Source organism: Amphiprion ocellaris, chromosome 12 (genome assembly GCF_022539595.1).
Source record: "Amphiprion ocellaris isolate individual 3 ecotype Okinawa chromosome 12, ASM2253959v1, whole genome shotgun sequence".
NCBI lineage: Eukaryota > Metazoa > Chordata > Actinopteri > Pomacentridae > Amphiprion > Amphiprion ocellaris.
Genome location: NC_072777.1, coordinates 6,303,716 through 6,319,788, shown reverse-complemented (window position 1 = coordinate 6,319,788; position 16,073 = coordinate 6,303,716). Strand labels below are relative to the sequence as shown.

General features: G+C 41.1%; 1 protein-coding gene across 6 annotated transcripts in view; it reads left to right on the top strand.

The window, feature by feature from the left end:
* LOC111566661 (disheveled-associated activator of morphogenesis 1) overlaps positions 1–16,073 on the top strand; it is a 60,622-nt gene that overhangs the window by 12,678 nt on the left and 31,871 nt on the right. The window contains exon 1 of one of the 6 annotated variants that reach the window (XM_023267376.3): positions 5,286–5,673. The exons of the other annotated variants lie outside the window; for them this stretch is intronic. The gene's annotated coding sequence lies outside the window, so the exon portion shown is untranslated. Of the gene's footprint in view, positions 1–5,285; positions 5,674–16,073 lie in introns of those variants that run through there. 6 annotated transcript variants of the gene reach the window in all.

Below are 16,073 nucleotides of genomic sequence, written 5' to 3'. Positions count from 1 at the left end.
TGGGACAGCCCTAAAGACCACGAGAATGTGCTATAAAATGCTACTGAAAATAGAAGCTGAGTCTTATTACTCCGCCAAGGAACGCGTCGAGGTTCTGTGACGATCAGCGTATGTTTGTCTGTCTGTCTGTGCACAACATTACTCAAAAACGGAATAACGGATTTGGATGAAATTTTCAGGGAAGGTCAGAAATCACACAAAAACCACCTCATTAGATTTTGGCAGTGATGCGGCTTATAGTCTGGATCCACAGATTTAAGGATTTTTGTTTCATTGCGAGAATGTGGCACGGCGTCACTGTAACTATGACAAGTGAACACTACGTCAGCTGCCTGCTGACGATCACATGATTGCGATCCTACTGCAAGTCCACCACTGTGGACTTATCGGGACTTATCCTTTGAAATGATACAAGGATCGGTTAATTAAATTGTTGGAGTTTTTCTGAGTCCCATCAGTTCCCGCCACCCGCTACATATTTAGGTCACGCGATTCGGTATCCGTACATAACGTACTCATGCATAACACGCCTGTGATCAGCACAAGGTTATTTTGTTTGTGGGTAGATCTATATTAAATGACCACATTCTATAGTGCCGTGATTTGTGATCAACAACTTTTATACAAATGCTGCATTTCTATAAAAATATGCTGCATTGTGGACAATGCCATATGGGAGAATGAACACCCTTGATGGAGTACTGCGCTCTCTGAGTGCTTTTCTAGTTTGATTATGTGAGATAAGAGAAAACCTCCTGTGGGTACCCTTGCAGTGGTGTAGAAACTGAAAACATCCATCCTTATCATTTTGTTAATGATGTATTCCTACTCTAACCTTGTCTAGTCTGCCACATCGATCCTCTTTTTAACATTGTTTTAACACTGTTCTTCTTTCCTCAGCATCTCAGCTGTGAATGGTTCTATCCCGACTTGGACTTCCTTTTCATGTTTGCAGTTGCTCGGCTGCTTTCTAGAGATTAGTGGATGCAGAAAGTTGTGTGGCCCTTCTGGGATGGACCTGGTTCAGGGAATAATTACAAGCTTGCCAGAGGGAGGGTAGAGACCAGTGGGACCCTTTTTAATCCTGGCATTTAATTTGTGAGCGTTAGGGGTCTCCTACAAGGGAAGGGCTGCATGGTTGGAATTTATGGAAATGGCCCCACCCTGAACAAAACATATGTATACGGTGCAGCGCTGCAGCCTTCCACCACATGATACGAGCCATAATATAGCGTTCCCCCTTCACACATTCCTTCGCAGTAGTTTGAGGAACTGTTTTTTATTTAGCCGCTGTCAGTCACGATTCAGCTCAGAAAATACTTATCATTAGTGTGCAGCTGAACTTTTGGTTCAAGTCCACACACTCAAATCCTTCACTTGAGGGTTTTCTGCATCTTTTTCATGGTTTCCATTAGCTTCTGTGTGTGCGGCTGCAGATCCAACCCATGTTTCACACTGGGAGCCCAACAATTAGCATTTCACCAAAGTTTTTTTATTTCCCATAACCAGAGAAACTTGGTCAACAAGCTTGTAATCACAGCTGAACTTGTCAGGGTCATCTACAATCTGCAGCCAAACACATTTCCATGCTTCCTCGTTTCACTGGTGATGGATTGCAAACAGATTTCCAAGCAGAAAAACAGTGCCCTAAAAGCGATGTTTGCAGATCCGTATGGGTCAATAGCATGCTCTGAAAGTGATCGGGATTAAAGTTATTGTTATGCTGTGCTGCATTGTGTTGTACTGTATATTGTAATGATTTGTTGGTATTGTTAACACCTGCCACAAAAGCCTCAAAGACCATACTAAAACAACAGAAAATAATATTACTCCCTCTTGAACACCATAAAAAAGGGTAAAGTTGAGTTTTTTCAGCCCTTGCATGTTAAATAATTAACAGAAAAGTCCAGGAAAGAAGAATACTCTCACCATTTTTTTTTAGACTTCAGTTTCTGACAGGGGTGTTGTGCAGGATGTTTTGCCCCTTGGCCAAATATGAAGATGCAAAAGCCAAAAGCCTCAAGCTAGAGTTCAAATGAAGAGGCTGCCATGTATTATGTCATTCATGCGTGGTTGCTGCTACTGTAAGATGATCCTGAACATTCTGCAAACTCCCTTGAGAAACAATATTGGCAGGTGTCAGACTGAAAAACATTGGTGGTTGGTGGAGTGTTTCACCCTGGATAGGACCCATGATAATTATGACCCACTTCCCTCATCTAAATCATCCTCTTTTTGTGACCTTATACTAAATTAGTGCAAACAGGTTGTAGAAAGACTTTGAGAGGTTAGAAAATCTGTTATTACTCCGCCATTGAACACGGCAGAGTTATGTGACGATCGGCGTACGTGAATCTGTCTGTTAGCAACATTACTCAAAAACGGAATAACGGATTTGGATGAAATTTTCAGGGAAGGTCAGAAATGACACAAGGACCACCTCATTAGATTTTGGCAGTGATGTGGCTTATAGTCTGGATCCACGGATTTGTTAAGGATTTGTGAGATAGCGGCACGGCGTCACTGTAACTATGACAAGTGAACACTACCTCAGCTGCCTTCTGACTATCACACGATTGTAATCCTACTACAAATCCGCGGGGACTTGTATATTGGAAATCAAGGAACAATTGATTAAAGTATGGGGATGTTTCTGAGTCCCATCAGTTCCTGCTGCCCACTACATATTTAGGTCACACGATGCGATATCTGTACATAACGTAAACATGCATAATACATGCCTGTGCTCAGCACAAGGTCATTTTTTATTAAAGATTTCATCTGTCAGAAATGATTCAAAGACTGAGCAGCCTTGGCGGAGTACTGCGCCTCTGACTGCTTTTCTTGTTTGGATTTAAGTTGCTTTTTCACATTACAGCAGACACTGTAAATCCCTCTGAAAGTGAAGTTCATGAAAACTGTACACGGTCTGAAAAATAGACTTATTATCTTGCTTTAAATCTTCTAGTACTATGCAGAAATGCAGGCCAGCATTAAAAATGTCATAGCCCTCTGTGTCCTGTACATTATCTGCTGTACCTGGTGCACGCAAGGTCAACCAAACATCAGTCCTCCTGGCTTTTATTGACACGGAAGATCCGTCCCACCAGAACAGAAGCTCTCCATGGGAACAGGACCTGTCTGTTATTCCAGCTGCATGACATTCTTTTCAGAGGCAGCTACCCAGGACCGTGCAGCTTCCACTGTTATCCATTCATGACTGCACCGGCGTGGCTCGCCACTGATGTCTGTTGCTCCAGCCCTGTGGAGATAAACTGTTTCACACCAGCCCGGTTTTGCGGATCAACAGTGCAAACTCAGACGTGGAATTAAAAAATCTGCGCAGTTGCAGTGCTTCAGAAGATGGAGCACTAAATCAGCTAGCCATAACATGTGACTTGGAAGTGATTCAGAAATGCTAAAGCTGCAGGCAACTCAACATGTTGGCATCTCCAAATGGCAGCAAAAGTGCAGCTGTTGGAAGACTTTGAACTTTTAATAACCCAGAAATCATGGAAATTGACATTAAAAAGCTCTCCAAACAGCATGTGGAATGTAACTGGTTTAGAGGCCATGAAGACAGACAACAATGCTTCTTGTGCTTGCTCCCAGCTGTAAAGGAAAAGGTTTTAATTTTTCTTTTAGTTTGATTTGTGACTTCCTTTTGGCAGGAGAGTGTCTGAGCCCAGAATTTTCATGGCGAGTAGAGAAAATAGATAGTCTCAGTTACAGTTTCACTACTCACAGGGCACGTGATACTCTACTGCCACGTTTTCTGCTGACTCTGATTGGACAGAACAGCGTTAAATAAGAAAATACACAACAAAAGCATTGTGACGGAAACGCATCGGCAACACTTGACTCACTTCAGAAGAACAAGAAGTGAATCACTGATAGATGACTCTTATTTTGTCAACACCCAACACCTGCACGGAAACCTGCAGGGCCTGAATCAGTTAGATGACTTCTGTTCTCTTATGAGAACATGTCTGATTGTCTCCAGTTTCCTACGAACAGAGAACAACATAGCAATTAGCATTAATGATACGCCTTGAAATCATCATGATTTGTTCCTCTGTGTGTGCAGAGGTGTGTTTCCAGTGCAACTCATCAATCTGCCAGATGATGCAAAAACTTCCACACTGAATTTCATGAAACTTGGTGAAGCAGTGGGGCAGATGCACCTAAGTAAACCCTCATATCTTAGTGAAGATCCTGATCACTTTCTTTAAAATCATCTGTATAGCTTTAAACTAGAAATAAAACATTCATATTGGTGAGAGCAGTGAACAGTTGATGAATTTGAACAACAGTTGTTTTTATCCATATGTTCATTGATAGATACTTGATGCTTCCCCTTGAGGAAATTCAAGATATAATCGTGTTATTTTTTAATACGTTTTTAAATTTCACACTACAACTTACTTGAGTAGAAGTTTTAGCTGTGTTAAATGGGTCTTCTGCCAAGATAATAGCCTTGTGTGACGTCACTTATTCACCTAATCTGTCTTGACACTTGGAAATCCTCTATGAAATTAAGGACGTAGCTTTTTTTTTTTTGACTGTAATAGTTCTTCCATTATTGCATTACTGATTCTCTCAAGTGAAATCTGACTGTGAAGGTGGATTACTGTGATATACTAATCTGATTAGTATCCTGCATAGAAAGTCGAATTTCTCGCACAATTTTATTGCTTTGGTGTTCGCATGAAAAATGTCACAGTGTTGCAATGTAGGAATGTTTATGGATGCTGGATTCTGTGAGGCAGTAATTAGTCGAAGTGCAGGAGTGATGCTTGTGCTGTAAATCACGCGGGAGTGTCTGAGATTGTTTAGAAACAAAATCCTTTGGATATTTCTGTGGTTGTCTCAGCATTGCTAGACTGTCGTATGCACTTTTATAAGTGTGCTAAAGGTGTTTTATTATACACAGGAGGATTTCAAGTGGGAAATAGCTAAATTCTTTTTTCTTTCATAATTTATGTCTTTGAAATCACTTTATTCCTTCAGTAGCCTTGCCACACTTTCGCTGAGTACCATCTGTCTTCCTCTCACACCCACATTTACACCACACACGTTTTACACCTTAGCTTTGTTTTCTTCCTGCAGCTCTCCAAACAAGCCCTAAACAAGTTGTCCGAAGCCAGTGTAGAGGGGGAGGGAGCGAGCTGGGCGGCGGCCACGGCTCGGCTGCATCCTATTAGGACGGGGAGTGTTGAAAAGGGGTGTGGCCTGGAGCCAGTAACATCTGTGCCTGTCCCCTCTGCCCCCACGGCTCTGCAGAGAAAGGCAGAGAGCAGGAGGCTAGGGAGGGTAGAGGACAAGGAGAAATGCTCGCCGGCCAGCTGGCTGTTTGCAAGGTTTCCAAACACTGGCTCGTTCTGCGTGACGAGTTTATCCCTGGTTTGCCCCCCAGCCGTCAGAGAAAAACAGCCTCCGTCTAACTGGGATTTTCCTCTCGGCTGATTTTGACAGCCTCTGGGAAGGTGGTTATTAGACAGATGACTGTGAACCTGCGTGGATTACATACCTTGCGCAGGAAATGCTCCACTGCGTGCTGTCTACAAGTGCAGCTTTTTCTGTCGACAGTGCAGAAAGCTGGATACTGCAGTGAGTTGAGGATATAAAGGGAATGCTCACAGCACAACAGAGGCGAACTCACTCCTGGACAGGGTAAGACGAGCTCAATGAATCTGCCTATTCTAGCCTATAATCAAATGAATGCAAGGAAAAGGAGCGCAGGAGCCGGCTATCTGCCTGGACTGGAATGTCTGTGTGTGGACTGCATGTGACCGGCAGATAATTGGAGGCTATCAGTCTGTGCATGAGGGGAGTCGGGGTTGCTGGTTTTGCTTTATCACTCTCCAGAACCTGAGCTGGATTCCTCTCACCGATACGTAGGTGATGGTGTCATGTCTGTCTAATTAGGAGGTGCCGGTGCAGAGAACGGTGTTGCCCTAGTAACGGGGGGAGGGGAAGGGGAGGATGACAGGGTGCTCCGATCAGGCCCCGGGGCTGATTTCGTGGTGGGAGAGTTGTCGTCTTTATGCAGGGAATGCCCCGTAATGACAAGGCTGCTGTGGGGATAGAGTGAGGTGGTGGTGGAAATATGTGCACAGAGGCTACAGGCTGCTGCCTCCCACCAGCTCCTCTCTCTGGTGTGGCCTATGCAGCCCGTTATCAGTCAAGTGAGTGCGAGAGAGAGAGGATGGCATACTTTTTCCATGATGGGGGGGCAGCGTGCAGATAATCAGGTCAATGAAAAGGAAAGTCACCTTGAGCGGAGGGGGGTCTGCTCATTCTCCTCACTCATTTCCTGCTGCTGCCCATCCTTCTCAGGTTCCACTGTCGCTTCCACAGCCGTCTCTCATGAGGCTGCATACTCCACATCATGTAAATACTATACAGTGTGATGCGGCTGACAGCTAACCTCTGCAATTCTGCAGGATTTCACGCTGCGTCTGAGTGATGGCAAGCTGGATTTTAACCCTGTAATCCTTAATGGTTTTGTTATTTGTTTTTGTCTGACGAATTAAAGAGACAATCCTATTTTCTTCCTTGCAAACATCCAGAAGAGATTAAAAAGGAGGGTAATGTGCATCGGAAGGGGCTTACATTAAGTCACCCACCCACCCAGCTTGCACCGGTCACCCACCGCTCTGGTTGCCATAGCAACTGAGGAGGAGGTAGGGATTTTTAAAGGACAGGCTGCAGCTCAGGGTATCCTTGAACAGATTACAGTGATCTCCACGCCCCATTATTGACAATCTGTAGGGGTTGCATGTTTTATTATTCAGAAATACATTTGCGTCTATTCTTGGACTGTGCCCAGCTGTGGTGCACAGAACAATGTTTACTGTTGGTTCTGCAGTACATTGATGAGAAATCACGATGACAGCCAGTAGTGCTTCATGTTTCTAGCAGGGCTGAATGATAACAAAAAATCATCATGTTTTTCTGGAAGATGTTGCGATTTGCAAATCAGTCCAGTCCCAGTATGACTGAGCATTACCACATTAGATACCATCAAAAGCATGACAGTCACACAAGAAAGTTGACATGAATTTATAAAACCACTGGCACGAGAGTTTCAACCTTGGATCAGGAGCACACATCTGTCCTGAACTGCAGCTTTGCAATTTGCTAATTGGCTTCCTGTCATTTAAAAACTATAATTTATATTGCATCTCTCAGCTGTTCATTCCTTTCTGTAATATTCTCCTACTTTGATATTCCAGTTTTCTGTCATTTGCTAATTTATAGCCATGCTGACTTTCTAATAGTCACATCTCCAATGATGGCAGAAGTACCGAAAGCCTAGATGACACTAATTCAGTCGTCCCTTTCTTCCCTTTCTGCTGATAGTCAAGGCCATATTGATCCTGCAGTTCATTGGTTCCCAGCCTTTTTTGTGTGTTGAATGTCCACAGCCCAATTAAATGAGTTAAAATACCCCTTCTTCTTCTAGCTATCCAGTTAAGACCTTTTTATCATCATAAATTCAGGCTTTCCCCACCATCTGCTTACTGAATATGTTTTGGTTCATCAAATTCAAGACAATGCAGCACAGTTGTTAGGACCTGCATGTGTAGAACATCCAAAACAGTGGATACAAATCACAGTAAATACAGATTCCAAAAGTTAAGATGTTGTTCTGAAATATGCAAATTAATTGAAGCGTCAACATTGAACTTTTTGTTCAAAATTTTCTACAGTCAAGAAGCTATTGATTTCTATGTGCTGTTTTTAACCGAAGTAGTTGTTCATCCTGTTTTCTGGAACTTATTCAACAAATACAACCCAGATAATGCAACTGAAACCCTAGCAAGGGTATTGCTGCATGTCAGTTTCCTTCTTTGCCCCGAGTCTAACCTCCACTTGAAGGGCTGACCCGAGGAAGAATGCTAACACATTGGGAGTGGGGGGTTGGAAATTCTGTCTGCAAAACGGGTTTGACAACTTTGCATGTGAAACAAGCAGCAGCCTTTTAACCTGCGTTTTAATCTCTGTCCTCCCTCATTTTAGCTGCACACTCCCTAGTCTGAAATGTACTTTTTTTTTTTGCTTCGTGCTATTATTCTGTCACGTAGGAATTACTGCATTTTTTTTTTCAAGGCATGGATCAGTTCAGCATGCTATAGAGACCATTCATTTAGAGTAAACATATTATTCTAATGCCTAATCTGAAACCAAATGCAACTAGGATAATGAGCTCACTACAGAAATTGATTTTGGAGAGCGTGCTGATTTGTTTAGCTGATTTGTTCTCTGTGGGTCAGAGCTGCAGTGTCTGCTTCTGTTTTCTAGCTCTGTTTCTCTAATATGCACCTTATTAAAGTGTCATTGTCAAAACAAACACATGGTGAGCCTGTCATTAATGTGAGCATTTCCAGGCTTCTCCAAAGGGGGCAAACCATATATAAAACTAGAATCTAGAGGGTGCACCACAAATTAGACTCACCAGGCAAAACATCTTCCCATCTACATCGACACTGGGTTTGCTCAAGCCCCTTTGTTCATGAATTAATGCTGGTGCCTGCTTGATAAAACATGTCAACAGGACAGATCATCACTGAATCTGTTGATGGAATATTCAGTTATAGTACACAGTTAGCCAGATTTTATCATAGTCTTTATCTTTCTTCTCTTTCTGGTTAATGGCGATTTTGCACAAAATAATGAACTTTTGAAAACAGGCGTGACTAAAGACACAGAGGCTATTTTAGAGGTAAAGAACATGACCACGATACTGTTTACACGTGTGAGGAACATGAGTCGATGTGGAAATACGTGGGGAAAATTGGATTGCCTTTATGTAACATGTTAATTGAATTTTCTGTTTTTAGACCACAGCGGATGCACTGCAGTATCTATGTAATAGTACCAAAGTACACAATAGTATTTATTGTGCACCGTTAAAGGATCCGATATGCCGATATTTTCCAAGTCATTTTGGCCGATGCCGATATACACTGTCGTTCAAAAGTTAGTCACTTAGAAAGGAAATTTTTGAAGGAAAAGCATTTTTTTTCAATGAAGATAACATTAAATGAATCAAAAATCCAGTTGAGACATTATTAATGTGGTAAATGAATATTGTAGTTGGAAACAGCTGATTTTTAATGGAATATCTCCATAGAGGTACAGAGGAACATTTCCAGCAACCATCACTCCTGTGTTCTAATGCTACATGTTGCTAGCTAATGGTGTTGAAAGGCTAACTGATGACTAGAAAACCCTTGTGCAGTTATGTTAGCACATGAATAAAAGTGTGAATTTTCATGGAAAACATGAAACTGTCTTAGTGACCCCAAACTTTTGAACGGTAGTGTATACATTACTATTTTGTCATATTTTTCCACAATTGTTTAAAACAATCATCCAAACTAAAACAACTAAAAAAGCCATCAGTTATCTTCAGATTGCTTGTTTGGTCTTACCAAGAAGAATTCAACCCATAGGAATCCATATTAAACAGATATAATATGTATTTGAGAAGCTGGTACCATAATGTTTTGCCATTAATACTGATAGAGGGCAATTAATTACCTCCTAAGACCATACGTAACTTTAGACATGATGGAGTAGAAACACTGCAGCGGTGCCCTGTTGTTACAAATGCAAAATTTGTCATCATAAAAACAGGAACAGCGACCACACCGAAAGAATCACATTACATTCTAGCGCTACACAGTTCTTTGCATTGCAGTCAAAGCTCAGACTAACTTTGTGACAGCCAACTGTCCCTACTTCAAAGTCCAACAAGAACTGAACTTCTGTAACCCACAGCCCAGTAGACAAGTGTTAACTGTCAGCTGGTGGAAGAAATGCTTCCTTTGTCTGTCTCTGTGCTGTTATCCCTTTCTCTCTGCTCTTATTGCGTCTCTGTATGTTAATCCTGTAATCTGAGAGCCACTTCAGCACTGCTCCCTCAGCCATGTGACAGTAATGCTCCAGAGGCAATGCCTTTGTCATATCTTGACACAGTCCTGTAATTTAAATGCACATTGAGCACACACACATGGCAGCCAAGCAGCCCTGCTACTGTAACACTTGGCCTTTCACACAAACGACGGTTCTGATGGCTCTCTGTCGACTGTGATTGATTTTAATCTGCTCTTAACCTGCCAGTCAGCATTTCTATCATGGCCCAGTTAGTAGTTAGTAGTGTCCAAGTCTGTGTGTGTTTACTCATTTTGCACTCAGGGCGCCGTTAAATAATTGGCAGAATGTTGGCGACGTATGTTATCCAGCTGTACAAGACAATTGGGCACCACTGTTCCGTTTGCAGCTGAACTGTGGAAAATTAACAACGGGATTGAGAAATAACCTTTTATTTCTCTAGACTGTTGTGAAAGTTGCACATTTTGTGGTTGGTGCTCTTATACTAGAACAGTTTTTAGTTTCACAGGTCAAACAAATGCTTTTTGTTCAAATACTGATTTGCTGATTGATTTTCAGACAGCTCCGGGCTCAGACTGTGTACTTAATGAAAGGATCACCAGCAGGCCTTTTCTGTGTGAGACCTGAGTCTTTTATTTGCATCTGTCCAGACTGATCCAATATAAATTACTAAGTACACAACAATACCGGGGCTTTCTAAAAGTCTTTTGTGCTTAAAATGAGTGTAGCATCCTGCAGATAGCACTAGCTAGCCAAATCATGAGATGTGCATCGAGCATTAACATGTAGGAGCATGTTTCTGCTTCATAAATTACATTTTGTCAGCGTGAGAGACGCAGCCACATGAAACAGTTGTATCCACAACGTCCAGTTGCTTTGCATTGAGAATGCTGTGGCCAAATTGAAAGTCTGATCTATCCCAAATCCTAAATCAGAAAAGAAGATTAAACTTCTGCGCACCAAATACCTTTCTGGTCCGCCCATAACACAGCTATGCTCCATATACACAGGCGTTCTGCTAACAGCTGTATCATTTTTTTATCCAAATATCTCATGAAAAGATTTGGGTTTCATTTGGCTCTTAATGCGACAGAATATACCATTTTGGATTAGAGGAATGATATTGTGTTAGGATGAGAAAAATGCCATATTGATTCCATTTTCTAGCAGAAAGGCTATTTTTGTTTACACCTGACTCTGTAGACAGAAGTCTGAGGTCGGGGTTAGCGAGTGCAACATCCCTGGAGCACTGATGGATTCACTGTTTTGCTCAAGGACATTTTCCAACCTGATTATTGCTAGTTGTAGTGTATGAACAAAACAGACACCTATATCTCTTCTCCAACTGATAAAGCTGAAGCAACCCCTGCTTTATTTATACTACTACTAAAAGTTTGGAGTCACTTAGAAATATCCTTATTTTTGAAAGAAACACTTTTTTTTCAATGTCGATAACATTAAATGAATCAAAAATCCAGTCTAGACATTGTTAATATGGTAAATGACTATTGTAGCTGGAAACGACTGATTTTTAATGGAATATCTACATAGAGGTACAGAGGAACATTTCCAGCAACCATCACTCCTGTGTTCTAATGCTACATTGTGTTAGCTAATGGTGATGAAAGTCTATTTGATGATTAGAAAACCCTTGTGCACTTATGTTAGCACATGAATAAAAGTGTGAGTTTTCATGGAAAACATGGAATTGTCTGGGTGACCCCAAACTTTTGAACAGTAGTGTATGTATTGTCATTACTGACACAATATTCACATTCTTATTAAGGTTTCCTTTAAATCACTTTGGCTCAACCACACCTTTTTGCTCCATTGGACGTATTGAAGAGGTGTTCATGTGGTTTCAGCCAACATCAATGCAGCCTATTATCTGGCGGACATTAGTCGCTGTAGATATCAAAAATTATAAGTATATCTCAAAGCCAGAAACTGCTGAGAAATGCCAGCTGGTGCAGAAGAAGGTATTTCACACATCTGTTTTCAATACGCTGCTGTCCACTGTGTTCTCCTTCCAAGGTTGACTTTTTTCTCCAAGCCAAACACATGCAGGGTTATTAGCATCGGCTTGAAGTTGACCTGTTAGTGTTTATAATTTAAACAAAGCTACCTCTTTATGACAGCAATTATTTTATGGCCACATTATTATTAGATTATATGCATTTATGTGCTGCTTGTTTAAGTAGAAAGTTATGTTTTTGGTTGAAATGAGTAGTTTGACTCCATGCAAATGTCTTCATGTTCAGGAACACTGTGGCACAGATGAGTCTTGTTAGATTGAGTTTTAAACTGGTGAAGTCCAACCCACTTTAATTCCAGTGAAGAGTGTCACTGCTTATGTCATAAAGCAAATAATTAAAGCTTTTGTTAGCCATAGAGGAGGTTGAAGAGGTCATTAAAAGGGACAGAATGAAATCAAAAGAAAGGAAAAGGAAACAAGGCTTTGGCAAAGCTGGATGAAGACAGCTGGATTGAAAAGCATCAGGTCATCTCTTAGTTCTCTCTCTGTTTTTCATTCTTCTCTGCACATGTTCAGTAACGTGACTGTCTCTCTGTGTTTACCTTAAGACGCTTCTAGCAACTTCTGCTTTTTCTCAGACCGACCTGACAGTTGTGCAGGTTTTAATGGGAGATCTTGGACAGGCACCATGCATGGGGTCGCACTCACTTCACAAACACTGGGATTCTTTTTACAGTCTGGCCTCACACCAGGTCACCCACTGAACCACATGGTCAAGAAAACAACAAGACTATCCACAGACAGAGATCTCCTTCATACAAAGAGAGAAGTGTTTGTTTGAACATCAGTGGGCGGGTCTAATTACTGGATGCGTATGAATGAAGGAGTACAAAAGAATCTGCTTTATACTGTAAGCAGAAGCCTACAAAAGAAATTGTGTTTCTCTAGTACAGTCCAAGAGTCTATTCATGTCAGGATAAACAACATTCTTCTTGATTATATGGAAAGCGCAGCTGTTAACTTGCATTGTCACCAGCCTTCAGACTGTTGACTAAAAGGATTATTCCTGGATATATCTGTTAACTAACTTTTTATTGCTAGCAAACGTTAAGTTGCACATCCATGAAACGCAGTACAAGACAGTGTGTTTCGTCTCAGTTAAAGCAGGTGGCAGCGGAAGGTGTTGTTGTATTCGTGTTGTTTGGGGTCACTAGGCTCACCTGGCTGTGAGAGGCATGTCCTCTTGTTGCAACAAGCCTCTGTTATGATGGGAACCTTGACCGTCTGACAGACGACCTCTGGGGGCTAATGTCAAACCACTCAGGTCTCATGGGTGAACAATTACACGCACCACCACAAAATCCCACGGTCTGCGTGTTAAAACCGTCCCTGTACCCTCCTCACATGGTCGAGCTGTGGCACATCCAGAGGAGCTCCTGGAGCTGGACGGGGACCAGCACTGTCCCAGTCTGGCTCACTGGTTTACACAAAGTTTACAGCCTGCTTTAGGTAATGGAAAAGATAGGCAGTTTTGTGGACTAATATGGTCAAAGAGGGCTTCGAACTGCTTCTTCCCTTCATGCTAGAATAGACGGTGAGCGTGAAGCCAAGCAGCTGCTGCCGAGGGCTCCAGTAGTCAATTTGGAAAAGTCAAGGATGTGTCAAAATAAATACACTATTCGTTGTGTTTGTAAGAGTGAGCTGCTGTGTACTTTATCCCACGTGTGGTCATTTGGCCTCAGGCACCTCGTCTCTGTAGTACACTACATGCTTTTCATTCACCGCACATTGTATATAGTATTAGTACATTTGCCGACTTTACTTAGAAAAAGTGATTATTCTTGTAATGGATTATATATTATATGACCATTGTTAGTTTTGTTTGATGGTTTGCCAAGTTATTACTAGTTTGATGGCAACCACGAGACAGAAGTGGTAATTTGGGTTTCTGATTAAATTGCATTGCATCAATCAGTCTGCCTAAGGCACAGTAATAAGATGTTAAATTATGTCGTAGAATCAGTTTTGTTTTGATTTTATTCCTTTTCAGGATTTGCTTCTTTAAAACAAAGACATTTCTAGGGTGAAGAAAGAATAATATTTCACTGATTCGTTCTGGTGGATGGAAAAGTTGCTGACAGCTCTACAGACTGTCGTGGATTTGTTTAAGAAAATACAGCTTCTGGAAAGAGGAAACCCAGATGAACCAAAAAAATGACTAAAATGGGACAGTGATGGCATCAGTCTTTATTTAGGTAGACCACAAAATGTACTTTTTATAATCTGATTCTACAAGGACAAAGTTGCCATCGGAAGTGTCCTCAGTTTCTCCTTTGGAATAAATAACTTTAGCTGTAGTGTGTTGCCTCACCTCACTGAAAATAGTGACCCGCAATTTTCGATTACAGCTAAGGACGTGACCTGACTTGGACTAATTTTAGAACTGCATCACACTGCACATGATGCATTCTGTCTGGGTGCAGCATTTGACTTATAGGAAATCGCTGGAAAAGGTCAAATGAACGTGATTGTGATCAGCCGACCGCTGGTCACCAAGAAAGATGTCCAGAAATTCCTGCAGGTTAGCACAGCCTCTGTGGTTTATGATACTTGGCGTGACGCCGCTGGTCACAGCAAGGAGGGACACTGTGGAGCTGTTTCTGTGACATGCTGACGACAGCGTACTTGCAGATATCTGGACATCAAATCTTTATTTGCTGGACAGCAGAGAGGTCTTGTACACTTGTTTGAAAGTGAGCCATCAGGTTGGAGGGGACAGACTGCACCTTCTCCTCTCTCATATATGTTTGTACAGAAATCTTGACATTATTTATTACAAGTCCAACATTTTATGTTTTTGGTAGTGAGATCTGTCTTGTCTTGAAATCTTGTTTGTTTCAGTTTTTAGCTTTAAGAACACCTTTAGCAATTGTCACTTTTAATGTCTCTGCAGTAAAGCTATTCTTATTTACACTACCGTTCTAAAGTTTGGGGTCACCCAGGCAATTTCATGTTTTCCATAAAAACTCACACTTTTATTCATGTGCTAACATAATTGCACAAGGGTTTTCTAATCATCAGTTAGCCTTTTTTATGATGATAAAGATTGCTTGCGCGCTGATAGACTTGTTCGGAACAACAGGGCACCACTGCAGTTTCTACTCCATCAGATCTAAAGTTACTTATGGTCTTAAGAGGTAATTAATTTTCTTTTATCAAGATTGATGGCAAAACATTATGGTACCAACTTCTCAAATACAAGGATGTTACTGTTTTGGTCTGTGTTATACCAGTTTAATATGAATTCCTTTGGGTTGAATTCTTGTTGGTAAGACCAAACAAGCAATCTGAAGATAACTGATGACTTTTTTGGCTGTTTTAGTTTGGATGATTGTTTTAAACAATTGTGGAAAAATATCACAAAACAGTAATGTATACACTACCGTTCAAAAGTTTGAGGTCACCCAGACAATTTTATGTTTTCCATGAAGACTCACACTTTTGTTCATGTGCTAACATAATTGCACAAGTGTTTCCTATTCATCAATTAACCTTTCAGCACCATTAGCTAACACAGTGTAGCATTAGAACACAGGAGTGATGGTTGCTGGAAATGTTCCTCTGTACCCCTATGGAGATATTCCATTAAAAATCAGCTGTTTCCAGCTAGAATAGTCATTTACCACATTAACAATGTCTAGACTGGATTTCTGATTCATTTAATATTATCTTCATTGAAAAAAAATGCTTTTCTTTCAAAAATAAGGACATTTCTAAGTGACTTCAAACTTTTGAAAGGTAGTATATATTACTGCAGTATACTCACACTGACAAAGCTAACAGGTTTATGTGTTGCAGGTATAATGTTTTATCCATCTCAGTTTAACGTTTCAGCATGCTAACAGTTACTAATTAACAGTAAACACACAGTGTTTGTGCTAGAGTGTTGGTGTTGGATAAAAAGGTCACTCAAAAATTATCCAGAGGGGTTTTAAGAATGTCCCTAGCTGTCAAAACATTTTACCCAAAGCCACAAATGTCAACTTGCTGGTGGCATTTGAGGAAATGTCAGAGGGTCACCAAAGTCGTCAGGACTTATCATCTCAGGACAATTAATTTCTGTACACAATGTTAAGCCATCCACTTGTTAGATATTAAAATATTTTAGTGGACCAAAGACAGACTGTCATTGCTG